Below are 13,888 nucleotides of genomic sequence, written 5' to 3'. Positions count from 1 at the left end.
CTGGAAAGAGAGATACCTCGTTAGCGTTTCTTATAATGCTGTTTCCTTTAGGTCCGTATTCCTTCTATTTAGTGCTCTCCCATGAATAAACGCCTCTGTAGGTGTTGCATAAGCGCCTCTCAAAACGAAAAGACAGTCCGAAAAGGTAACATGAAACAAGTGTTGGCCGTCACCAAAAAAATCACTGACTTAAGCTTATGACAGTCACAGCTTCAGTTTCTATCCGTGTCATTCATGCAGACAAATTAAGGGTTGTTACAAAATATTAATACTGCGATTTTGTTTTACTTTTTTTTATGTTTAAACCATGTCAAAAAAAACTAAAAACCCAAGAGTTACCGTAGAAAAGGTTACTTTTCTTCATTTTAAAAGGGATTGCCATTTTCACAAAAAACTGCCTGTCAAAAATAAGTTGCCATGACAACACAAAATTCTGTAAAAAGCCCATGCAATTTTCTCAAATATCGAAAAATTTATTCTTGTTCAAAATCGCCGCAGGCAGAATTTCCCCCGCCCCCGGTCTAGATAACTATGGGTATCATCTACTTGAAAATTACTTCCTTTGCGAAGTTTTGGTCGATGATGCTTTTTTGAGCTTTGGCTGGTTCGTTTTCTAGTTTGCTTCACTTTCGAGTTTTGTGGTTCGACAACGAATTAATTCTGATTTTCAAGTTTAGAGTGTTTTGATTTTCAATTTAAACTGCGTATTTTTGGAGGTTTGGTGCGCATTACAATTCCCGTTCAACATCAGTGAAAACACACGTCAAGTAGTATTACGCAAACAGTCTGAGAAGCAGCAGATTTGCAAGCAGTTTGATGAAAAGGACAACATTTTTACTTTAAAGACATGAATGAATATTCCCTCGCATGACAGTGTTGGTTAAAGACCAAAGCGAATTACAACAACCATGGATGCAATGTCAAAGGGAAGAAATTCGGTATTTACAACATATAATACAGAAGCCGAGTACAAAAATAATTGATATTAGGGACTTAAGTTTACATGCTGTTCTTAGTGTCGAATTTTTGTTTTGTTGTTGTTTGTCATTACATTTCTTGCTGTTGCTTTAATTAGCCCTTGTATTTAACTAACTCTTTAACGCGTAATATTAAACAGACAATGGCAGATAAAACTTCCGAAACATGTCTCTAAAATTAAAAATTGTACTTTTTTATCCGATTATACTACACTAACATGAGACGATAACGTAAACATGTAGAGCACGTGATGTGTCTTTACACCGAACAGCGTCACGACTAAATGGATTGCACGTGATACCTATAGTTATCTAGACCGGGGCCGAGGGAAACTCTGCCCGCAGCAATTTTGAACATAAATATATTTTTTGATATTTGCGTTAATGCCATGGGCTTTTTACAAAATTTTGTGTTGCCATGGCAACTAATTTTTGACAGGCAGTCTTTTTGAGAAAATGGAAAATCCCTTTTAAAATGAAGAAAAGTAACCTTCCCTACTGTAACTCTTGGGTATTTAGCTATTTAACATGGCTTGAACATAAAGAAAGTAAAACAGAAAATCACAGTATTTATATTTTGAAACAACCCTTAATTTGTCCGCATGAATGACACGGATAGAAACTAAAGTTACATACATACTTTATTAGAGACTTTACGCAACGACGACGGGATGGCTTCACGACGGGGTTCGCGACAGAAAGTGACTAGGTCGACAAACTCAGTCCGTCGACTGTCGAGTTGCGTTACGCAACGATGGATTCTAGGACGGCGCTTGGGTTTGGCGCGAAATGCAAATCACTCATTTCGGCGGGAAAATGTCGAGTTTATCGGCGACGAGGCCCGCTTTGACTTGTCTTGTTTTTATATTTGATCGACTAATGAATGATTTAACAACCTGCATTCCTGCTCTTGATATACGGTATGCCTTCTCTAAGAGAAGTTAGAGATATCTTGCTTTTTGCTCACAGTGATAAGTTGATAAACGATGAAGAATTTTTGCTTTTGTACGATTTAAACAAGTCAAACAACCTTGATCCACCGTATTGGAGCTACGACCAGTTTGACCTTGATCTGCTAACAGACGATGAATGCAAGTCGGAATTTAGATTCCTCAAGAACGACGTTTAACGTCTTGCTGAAGTGATGCATGTTCCAGATGAAATAAGATGCTATAATCGTGTTGTTGTGGACGGAATTGAAGCTCTGTGTATTTTTCTTAAACGATTTGCATACCCATGTAGATATTCGGATATGCTGCCAAGATTTGCAAGACCCGTGCCACAACTTTGCATGACATCGACCCAAATGATGAACTTCATTTATCAAACACAAAACCACCGTTTACGAAGTTTTAACCAGCCATGGCTTTCTCAGGCCAATCTTCAGAATTATGCCGATGTAATTCATGCTAAAGGAGCTCCGCTTCAAAACTGTTGGGGTTTTATCGATGGAACGGTTAGGCCAGTTTCTAGGCCTGGGAAAAACCAAAGAGTTCTGTACAACGGACAAAAGAGGGTCCGTGCCATAAATTTCAGTCCGTTGCCGCCCCAAATGGATTGATAGCTAACCTGTATGGTCCAGTTGAAGGGAGACGACATGGCCGTGGTATGTTAGTAGAGTCTACTTTACTTGGCGATTTGCAACGCCACTCATTTTCCCCTCTTGGTTAACCCTTATGTGTATATGGGGATCCGGCTTACCCCTTAAATATACACCTTCAAGGACCATTCAAAGGTGCCAGGATTACCCCTCTACAGAATGAATACAACAGTGCAATGAGCAGTGTTAGAACATCAGTAGAGTGGGTTTTCGGAGACATTATAAATAACTTCGCTTTTATGGATTTCAAGAAGAACTTGATAATTTGTTTAAGTGCAGTTGGCAAAATGTACATGGTGTGTGCCCTGCTGACGAATGCCCGCACATGTCTTTACCAGTCCGTAACATCGTCGTATTTTGGCTTGGATCCACCTACGTTGGAAGCGTATTTCCAGTGAAATCGAGTATTGGATAAAAACTTTGAACTGTGTTTAACAGTTGTTGCGTTTAGTTAGTCCTATTGCTGTTTACAATTGTAAAATTAATTGGCCATTTCTTTAAACCCTTACTCATTTCAGGCCAAAATAGATGAATTTCCCTACGAAATTCATACCATGTTTCAGGCTAGCTAGCTAGCAAAAAACAAATTCTGACCGTATGTCTACCTTCACACCTTGAACACGTTGTAATCAACTTCATCTCATTTTAGCCATAGGTATTAAGCCCAAATTAGTTTAGCCTGAGTAACCGCTCCGTTAGAGAAGGGAGATTCGCGTGTGGAGCAGATTACTCTGGCTAAACTAATTTGGGGGACATACCTTTTATAGCTTATAAAGGGGAGTACCCCAGGGGATGCTGTTGTAATAACCAAGGCAATATACTTCATGTCAGCATCAGACATTTATTGCTGAAAATGTTATAATAAAGAGAGGAAACAACCATTAAAGAAACATTGAACTTTTGCTTTTGTATTACAAATGACGTTGATAAAAGGAAAGGGTGTCCACCAACTTCCAACTAAGTATAATTGCAAAACTTTTCTCAAATTTATAAAACCTATAGAGAAACAACTGCCTTGCTCTAACACAACATTTTACTGACGAAAACATTGTCAGTCAGTAAAAAACCAGTTAAATCAATTTTCTAACTGTTTTTCATGTTTTGCATCATCTGTATCATCATCATCATCATAAATTGGTTGTTTTGTTGTTGCTGCTGTTGTTGCAGCTCTGTTTGCTGTTGCAGTTGCCTCTGCATGGACTGCTGCATACTGCTGAAAGCCTCTATCATGCCGGCCTGTTGTTGCCTCATGTTTCTTTGCTCATTTAGTTGTTCTTCTTGCATTTTTTTTCTGCATTTACAACTCCTTCTTCTTTACTACCAACTCTTGATCTGATTTATCTTTGAGATACGCAAGCGTATCTGTACCTGAACGCCGGTTTTTTTTAAACTTCGCTCCTTCTGTTTCCTCTTCTTCGCCATTTGAAGCCTTTCTCTTTTTGGTTTCTGCGAAAGTTTCTAGAGATTCCTGGCGCATCTCTTCGGCTGTTTTCCTGTCTTTCTCAACCTTTTCTTTTTTATTCGAGTCTTCAGTGGTGTGCTTCTTCTCAAACTCCTTGATGATCTCGATGATCTCCTCCAATGCTGCTTCAACTGGGGTCAGCTCGGGAGGCGCTATACCGGAACCATTTTCCTCCTCTCTCACTCTCTCATCTTTTGAAGGAAGTGGGACTTACGTATCTTGTAACGCCCTCGAACAGCTCTCTGGTCAACGTTCATGTTAAGAGACTTGATCTGTTTTAAGTCATCAGCAACTTGCGACCATGCGTTTCCACTCTCTTTTGTCCTTGGTCGAAATCTAAACGGTTCGATTAGAATGATTTGCTTACAGAGGGCTTCGTCCTTTTCGGGCGTCCAAGTCATAGGCGATGCCCTGAATGAAAAGTAAAACAGTTAATTGGAAGGTATTTAGTTTTTATAAACCTCAGCATTGGAGAGCGTTGTCCATATACCCTTATACTGGCTAAAATCACGGTAATGAGCCCTGGGAGGGAGAGGAGGTGGGGTGCTCTCACTATAATTTTTAATCACCATATATACAAGCAATTTTCTTCTTCACACCTATTCAGCAAATCCCCTAAGGGAGTGTTCATCATTTATGGGGGGCGGGGGCTGGAGAATGGGAGGGGGGGGGGGTGGAGTGAAGTTTAATCTCACAGAGTGAAAGATCATCTTCTTGGGGGGGGGGGGGGTGGGTTCAGAAAAGTTTTTACTTTCATGATGGGGGAGGCGAAAAAAAGTTTTCCTTCATCGTTGAGGGGGGTCCAAAAAGTTTTCAACGTTACGCTTTCCCATTTGCCAGCCCCCCTCCCCGTAAATAATGAACACTCCCTACTATGCGCACTGTTAAGACCAACTTGTTCTTGCTTTATGCTCAAAAATTACGGTTCTCACTAATTACGTTTCACCACCTGATTACACATACTGAATAAGCCGGGATGCAATCAAACTATAGGGCCGTTTATAAGAGAGAAAATAGTCCGTGGATAAATAAGCCACGTATTATTTTAGCCGCGAACCTGCTCGTATAAACAGGGTTTATGTGTGTTTGGCACAAAACGCACTGGATGTATATGTAAATCAAATAATCCGAATAATCTACTGAAAATAGATACACGATGCTGGTGTAAAACGCAATGTTTATCAGTACATTTACAGTTACACTAGTTGTGACAAGATGAAATAAGGCTCACCTTTTCTTCTTCGTTGAATTTGTGGCTGCTACCAGCTGTACTTCTGGTTCAGCTGCTGCTGCTGCACTATTCATCTATGGAGATAATTTAAATCGCACGGTTGATCAGGTTTAACTTCCAAACAATTGCAAGAAAGCATTAAACGTGCAGCCTTATAAAACAAACACCGAATATACAACAGCTTTCACCTTCACTAAGCTTAATTATAGGAAAAAATACGAACGTTTCATGGGTTTAAAATCGTTTAACTTGAGTTTGAAGACCTTCGGAGAATCTTCGAAAAGTCCGCCCGCGTGCTTTCTGAGTACTGTAAACAAAATGAAGAAAAATATAGCTCAACCCGGTCAAAATAGGCTGCAAATCCATCAGCTTAAAAAAAGATGAAAAGAAATGTCGATGGAGCGCTAAATTAATCGAAAATAACATACCTCGACCTATATACTCACCTTTTAAAACACCAGTTGATCAACGTTCACTAGTCGACGTGAAAACAGGCGAACTAAAGTCGTGGACGGGAGCACGACGGCCTTCACGCATGAAGGCGTTCACGATTACGCATGCGCATGACCTAATTCTGGCGCGAACGCCGTGGTGACAGTCTCCCGTCGTCGTTGCGTAAAGTGCCTATTGGCTCGTCCCCACGGGGCTTTTCAGAGTCAATTTAACATTACATAACTAACTAACTAAGTACAAAAACAATAATAAAAGAAAAGAGGATAAAGCTAGTGGATTAACTAAAAACTAAAACAGTCACTAAGAAGTTTCCGCCTAAGCAGGCGCTTGAACACCGTCACGGAAGGGCTAAGTTTGAGTGAAGGCTGCAACTCATTCCACAGAGAGGTCGCTCGATATTAAAGGGTCCTTTGGCCGCTAGCAGTGCGGAAGAGTGGTATGTTCAAAAGTTGAGAGTTGAAAGTTGAAAGTTGTGACTGTCATGAGCTAAAGTCAGTGATTTGTTTACGGTAAGGTCCGTTTTGGGGCGAGTTTCAAGTTACTAAAGCGAAACATGGAAAAGGTTAACAAACGATCTTAACCCTCAAACTGCTAAGCGGAGATTGACGCGCAGTTTGGGGGTAAGGAAGCTGTACGACTGTGACGTCATTTGTTTAGGCAATGTGAGCTATTTTGACATTTAGCTAATGAAGCAGAAAAATGTTTTACAATTATCCTATGAAATCGGGTGAGATATCGCCTGATACTTAGTCAAGAGGCCCTAGGCCCGGTTGGTTGAAATTAAGGGATGGTGTTAACATGCATGTTGGTAGAAAAAGCACGGTTTTATTCGCAGAAACTGCTTGAGACGTTGTTTAGAGATCGTTACTTCGCTGTCGCCCATTTTTCTCCCAGACACGATATTTTGTACTGGACCAGGTACCTAGTCCCCCATAAATTCTTAAGTTTCAGTTATTTGAAAGTTGCCAAGCGTGAAAATTATGTAAGTAATATTCTTGACAGAAAAAAGTTGGTGGGAAACAAGTGGAAGCCTCCAAGCCGGAAGAAATAAAAATTGTTCTTATTTCGCTCCAAAGATTTTAATTTTAAAAAATAACCCTGAAATGTCACGTGACAACAGATTTTTTTAATGCAAATCTTTATTGGAAATAACAAGATTACAATTTGTAGTTTTACATTTCAGAAATATACACAGTTACACAACACTGGACACATGCACAAAAAACGTACACACAAACACAATTTGTAACAGGCATGTTAAATATAGACTAAGTAGACTAAGTAAATAATGAATATTAAAGAGGTTGAATTATGAAAGGCCTTCAATGCGAAGTTTGAAGGCAATACGTTGCTTAAACTCATCAAAGTTGATTTGTTTTTTGTTCAGTTTTTGACAGTAAAGATAATATTTTGCAAATAACAAGCAATAATTAAATTTCTTAAGCGACATATCTGAAGACGATAACTGATCATTACCAAATTTACCAAATAGAAATTCTTCGGTGGAGGGTGAAAGGGAGGTGGCATGTTCCCTGTTGAACCATTCCATAACGTTACTGATAAAGGACTTGGAAAAGTGGCAGTCGATGAAAGTGTGACCCATCGAGTCGCCTTCATTACAGTATAGACAGTCTTTGTTATTTTCAATACCAAAGTAATACAATTCCTCCTTTGTAACAATAATTCTGTGTAAAAATTTATAATAGAATTCTCTAGGTTTAGGTTCCTTACAGATTAGCTTCAATTTACTAAAATAGCAAGGCCAACTCAAATTCATCGACTGAATTTCGTGTTCCCATTTCCTTGAACCGGTAGCCTTAGTTACAAATTTTTTTGTAATAAGCCAATAGAAATCTTTGCTTTTCACCTTGAGTAAGTTTATTGAAACAGTTGGCGACAGAGAGAACATAAAGTTGTCCTTTTCGAATTTGCGTTTGTTAAGCGAGGTCTGACTTGCCTTTTCTCGCAGATGTTTCGGAATTGCTGCAAGGACTTGAAAATATCGAAGAAAATTGCACTTAAGGTGACGGTATTTTTGGAGGAATTCCTGATAGGAAAGAAATTTCCCCTCATCATTTAAAACATCCCGGATAGAGAATATACCATTAAGATGCCATTCGTTGTAATAAAATGGCTTCCCGTTTATTAAGATTTCTCTATTATTAAATAGCACTAAATCTTGCTCTTGGTAATATCCATACAACTGTTTTAACTCCAACATGTGGATTAGGATTTCTTTATAAAAAAAGTGGAAGGTCAATCTGTTTAATAAAATGGTTATCGTAATTACATCGAAGTAAGAAGTTAAGTCCACCGTACCTTTTAAAATAATAGCTTGGGATATATGACCAAGATTCATCTGAGCAGTTTTCACTTTTTAAAAGTCTGGGTATCCATGCTAAATTAAGGGACTTAAATGTAGTCAGAATATTTGGTACGCGCAAACCGCCATTTATATAGTCCCGGTACATTACTTGCCTTTTTATTTTATCAGGTTTTTTTGTTCCATATAAAATTAAATAAATAGTTGGTGATCAACTTGACACTCGCTTCTATAGGCATGCTCGACATTGAAACCGAATAAATCAGCTGTGAAACTCCTAAGCTTTTGAAAATTAGACATCTACCAAGTAGAGTTAGACTTCGGGATCTCCAGAAGTTAAGCCGGTTGTCCATTTTCTCAATTTTTTCGGTAATGTTCTTCTTGTAGTTACCTTTTTCATCGTAAGAAATAAAAATACCAACAGTTCTGACGGGATCTTTAGTCCATTTTAGACCCAACGGTTTAGAATCACCAAAACGCCAAGGTCCCAGCCATAGTGCTTTTGTTTTAGACTGGTTAAGCTTCAATCCCGATACACGTTCAAAGACATTGAGTAAGGCAATGGCATTTTCAACTGAGTTTAGATCTTTACATAATAAGGAGGTGTCATCAGCAAATTGACTAATTTTGAATTCGTAACCGTGGATTTTTATCCCCTGTATATTTTGATCTTGTCGTATCTTACTCGCTAAAATTTCCGCTCCTAGAATAAAGAGGAGAGGGGATAATGGACAGCCTTGTCTAACTTCTCTAGACAATGGAAAGGATTCTGTACAAAAGCCATTGTTTAAGACTGAACTTTCACTTTTAGCGTACAAAATTGAGATCCAACGTTTGATACTTTCACCAAAGTTGAATACAGAAAGAGTCTGTTGAATAAAGGGCCATTCCAGGGAATCAAAAGCTTTCCTAAAATCAAGCAAGAGAAGGATTCCCGGAATGTTTTGCCGTTTTGTTTGTTCAAGAACGTCTGTTAACAAACGAATGTTCTGCCCGATGTATCGTCCTTTGACAAATCCAGTTTGGTCTGGATTAATTAACTTCGGTAGTATACTTTCTATTCTTTTAGCAATAACTCTAGATGCGATCTTATAGTCGACATTTAATAAAGTGATGGGGCGCCAATTTGACAGAAACAATAAGTTAGAATCTTCTTTTGGAACAAGTGTTATGACTTCTTCTTTAAGAAATTGACAGCTCGCCAACGTCGTAAGAAGCATTAAGACTGTTCAGTAGATCCTGACCAAGAATTTCAAAAAAACAGTTGAAGAATTCGACAGTATAACCATCTTCTCCTGGAGACCTTCCTAATTTAAATGTCCTCAATATATTCTGGCATTCTTCAAGAGTTAGCTTTCCTTCAATTTCATCCCTTTCATCGTCAGATAGTTTCGGCTGTTGTAGATTGGCAGTAAAGTTATTGAAGTCACTGTCATCGCTTTTATCACTATCCACCTCCGATTTATATAAATCAGCATAATAAGAGTGAATTCCGCACATGATTTCTTTTTCATCTACAATGACATTACCGTCGGGATCTGGTTTAAGTTCCGCAATGACCTTCGTGTTAAAATTCCTTTTTTCTATGTTGAAGAAGTATTTGGTCGGCTTCTCGCCTTCCTCCGTCCAACGCACTTTAGAACGAAATATTACCCCTTTTCCTCTAGTGTCATAAATGGCCTGAAGATCGCGTTTCAACCGATCGTATTCTTTTAGTTCAGGGTCGATGTTTTGAAGGCCATTACTGTTTGTAATCAACGTATCAATTTCATTCAAACGTTTTTGAATGGCTGTTTCCACATTCCTACTCTGCTTAGCTTTGTATTTAGAATAAGGAATTGTTAGGCTTCTTATTTCCATTTTGATTAACTCCCATTTGAGTCTTTTGTCCTCAATGTCATTATATTTTTCTTTTATTTTTGGATAATTGTTCTTGATTAAATTTACATATTTCTCATCTTCAAGCAAAGAATTGTTAAATTTCCATAGGCCAGGGCCGCGACAACAATTGCTAATTTTTAATTTTAGTCGGACCGCTTTGTGATCACGAGCTATAGAAGTTCTTGAGTCGGTAGCAAGAACGAATTTCATTATGGAAGTTGACACCAGAAAAAAATCTATTCTTGATTTGACTTTTAGATATTTAGATTCGTACGTAAAACTTTTTTTAGATGGGTTTTTCTTCCTAAATACATCGGAGCGATTCAACTCTTCCATCATTAATAGCAATTTGTCACGATAGGTTGTTGGTTTCCATTGCGCGCCACCTTTTTTATCAATACGCTCCAAGGTTACATTCCAGTCACCGCCAATAATTACGTTATCAATTTCGGCATTGCTTAGCAATGCCTCATTTAAGAACCGATTTCTGAAATTATCAAAAATCGGGCGTCAGTCGTGAAATTTCGAATTCCTTCATATTTTGCCCACATAATCTCTATAGTGGAGTATTTTCAAAAATAACGTTAAAAGTTTCGTCAGCGTGTTATTTCTTTCGAAATCGGGCAAAGTTTGAAATACGGCAAATTAGCGTCCTTTCGGTCACGAAACTTACTAAAAATTACCCATTTTCATCTCGCTCGTAGAAAGAAACGCGATGTCCTCCATTAATGAAATGTTTACAAAATATAAACACATCCCTCTTCTTCATAATGCACTAGTTAAATTTAGATAAGCTTGAAAACTGGAAATGCTTCGGCCGTTAGAAGAAACCCCATTTCGGCAGTTTGAAAATTTAGCAAATTTCATCCAATTTCAACACAAAAGAAACCCAATTGGTACGTCAAGTTTGAATTTAAAATGAAGACATTGTTGAAGCACAACCTTTGTAGTTTACTGTGTTAAAATATTTCTGGCGGCAATGCAAAGTACCCCGTCGACAGACCAAAATGTCAAGGGTACTTTGACACGAGGAGGGCCTTTGAAACGAACAACGGCCGTCACGCCGAAATCAAGTCCTTTGTTAAATTATTACTTGCAACAAAGAATATGTTTTCTATAAGCTGTACAGAAATTGCTAATGGTAGCTTATTCTCTGTTGAACTTAGTAGGATAACATTTTGTATGATTTTGTCAACTCATGTATTTTTACACATGTAGAAGTCAGGATTAGGCACATTTTGCTGTTAGTAACGTGTAATAGGAAACTGTTTACATTATTCTGCTTCGGCTACTTTCAAAAATACAACAGTCAGGAAATACCAATTAAAGTCAGAGTATTTCTAAGCTTTAATTAATCTATTGATTGAGTTTTTAAGACAGGAAAGGCAATTACTATAGAATTATCAAGCCAAGATGGTATAAATTCACTTAGAAGAGGTCAAAGTTAACAGCAGAGATCCGGCTGTGATTGTCGCATCGCAACATAAATATTTATGAAATTGCTATAAACTGGCAGTTTATTCTAGCCCTGAATTCGAAAAACTCTCTAATGAGGACTTACCACAGTGATCTGATCTGCAGCGCCAGTAGCTCTTTTTAAACGGAAAAAGTTGAAATCCTTGTAACTGCGTGACTCTGACAAACTACAAACCTGGTAACCGAACTATCTTCCCACGCGCTATGAAGGCGAACAAGTAACAAATGACAAACAATTCCGTATTTTACCTCTGTAAATATGCAGTTCTTCAAGTTCCTAAACCAGCCGTCTAGCCAAATATACTCTCCCTGTGGTTGGAAAACTTTTTTTTTTTTTTTTTGGCGGGGGTGTGGGTTGCAGGCTTGCGCGTGACAACTAGCGGCGTAGAACACAGCTTAGTGCCCTCTTTTCAACAGTCACTTTATATTTCCTACTGTATGGCACTTATCTTTGCAAATATCAAGAACGAAGTGGACAGTTACTATAGTGTTTTCTAACTACAGCAAAAGGCTAACATTAATGGTTGGAGGTTCCATCTATGATACAGTAGCAAGTAGAATAGACATTGCAAGCTTTATGGGGCCACACCTGCATTTTATATCTACACGTAGCATCTTCCTTGACTGCTAAATAGTCAAATTTTTGTCTTTCAAGTGCAGATACGGAACTCGGAGAAACACAAAAAGCATGGAATGTCATTGGAGTTCTCTTTTCCTACTGGCTAATGTTCATGTGGCATAATTAAAATTATGCCTAGACACTAGCTTGTTGAACATTAGCCAGTTCAGGGCCTCTTCATATGATCCCGGTAACCGGGATGGCTCGGTAAGCGGGATGAATTTTGCAGTCCGTTCATATGGGAAATTTCATCCCGGTTACCGAGATGAAAAGTGGTGACGCGGTCAATCGAGCGTGACATTTACCGAACAAGCCCGGCAAGAATTTTTCATTTTTATCGGTTCTACAAACCTCAAAAGTATAATATCTTTATCTCTTCTACGAAAAGGAATTATTGTGAACTAGAACATCTCAGAAATGAGCCGTAATAATCAAATCTATCCGTTCTAAGACGCGAATGTTTGGTTATAGACTTCATCCTGGTAACCGGGATACCGTGTTCATATGAGAAATTTTTCGTCCCGGGCTCCCGAGATCTCGGGGCCTCTTCATATGATCCCGGTTGACCGGGCTGGCCCGCCTTCTCATATGAACACATCGAATTTTTTACAAAAGAAATAAGAGTGAGGCGAGATCTCGGTAAGCGGGCTAGCCTGGTCAACCGGGATCATATGAAGAGGCCCTCAAAGCTCTCAGTTTGTGAGAACGCCCAAAACCCGAGGAAACAAAATGAGTGGAATTGTGCAGAGAGAGGGTGCTTTTAAATTCGGGTTCATGTTTTCGCGGTTCTCACTATTCTGGAGCTTGGAACAGGCTAGGCTGCAAAACAGTATTTTTGTGCGCTGGTCCGTCGTAGGATCATGTGCGGTCGTTTCTTGCAGGAAAATGTCTACTCTCATCTTGCTACTGTTTCATACATGGAACCTCCACCCAATGATGTTAGCCTTTGCTGTAGTTAGAAAACACTATGGTAACTGTCCACTTCGTTCTTGATATTTGCAAAGATAAGTGCCATACAGTAGAATTTATACAATGGCTGTTGAAAAAAGGGCACTAAGCTATGTTCTAAACGTCCGCTAGTTCTCACGCGCAAGGAACCTCCCTCCCCCCCACCCCCTCCCCGCCAAGAAAAAAAAGGAGCGTTTTTAAGCACGGGGAGTGTATATTTGGCTAGACGGCTGGTTTAGGAACTTGAAGAACTACATATTTACAGAGGTAAAATACGGAATTGTTTGTCGTTTGTTACTTGTTCGCCTTCGTAGCGCGTGGGAAGATAGTTCGGTTTTGATCACGCCTTAGTTTGTCAGAGTCACGCAGTTACAAGGATTTCAACTTTTTCCGTTTAAAAAGAGCTACTGGCGCTGCAGATCAGATCACTGTGGTAAGTCCTCCTTAGAGAGTTTTTCGAATTCAGGGCTAGAATAAACTGCCAGTTTATAGCAATTTCATAAATATTTATGTTGCGATGCGACAATCACAGCCGGATCTCTGCTGTTAACTTTGACCTCTTCTAAGTGAATTTATACCATCTTGGCTTGATAATTCTAAAGTAATTGCCTTTCCTGTCTTAAAAACTCAATCAGTAGATGAATTAAAGCTTAGAAATACTCTGACTTTTGGTATTTCCTGACTGTTGTATTTTTGAAAGTAGCCGAAGCAGAAAAATGTAAACAGTTTCCAATTACACAATTAACAGCAAAATGTGCCTAATCTTAACTTCTACATGTGTAAAAATATATGAGTTGACAAAATCATACAAAATGTTATCCTACTAAGTTCAACAGAGAATAAGCTACTATTAGCAATTTCTGTACAGCTTATAGAAAACATATTCTTTGTCGCAGGTGATAATTTAACGAAGGACTT

The 13,888-nt window shown here is 38.7% G+C and overlaps 2 pseudogenes across 1 annotated transcript; one reads left to right on the top strand and one right to left on the bottom strand.

Annotated features, from left to right (window-relative positions):
- The first annotated feature begins 1,790 nt into the window (after nt 1-1,790).
- LOC146466654 (uncharacterized) lies at nt 1,791-3,221 on the top strand (annotated as a pseudogene).
- Nucleotides 3,222-3,510: 289 nt separating this feature from the next.
- On the bottom strand, nt 3,511-5,361 carry LOC146466653 (uncharacterized; annotated as a pseudogene). Its single transcript, XR_014867939.1, has 2 exons — nt 5,271-5,361; nt 3,511-4,450 (listed from the first exon to the last, which is right to left on the bottom strand). The product of XR_014867939.1 is annotated as an uncharacterized LOC146466653 (transcript).
- Between the last annotated feature and the right edge of the window lie 8,527 nt (nt 5,362-13,888).

This window comes from Pavona decussata, unplaced genomic scaffold (assembly GCF_977016875.1).
Source record: "Pavona decussata unplaced genomic scaffold, jaPavDecu1.1 SCAFFOLD_142, whole genome shotgun sequence".
In the NCBI taxonomy this organism is placed as follows: Eukaryota; Metazoa; Cnidaria; class Anthozoa; order Scleractinia; family Agariciidae; genus Pavona; species Pavona decussata.
The sequence above is the reverse complement of the archived record's forward strand: the minus strand, read 5'-3'. Positions and strand labels throughout refer to the sequence as shown.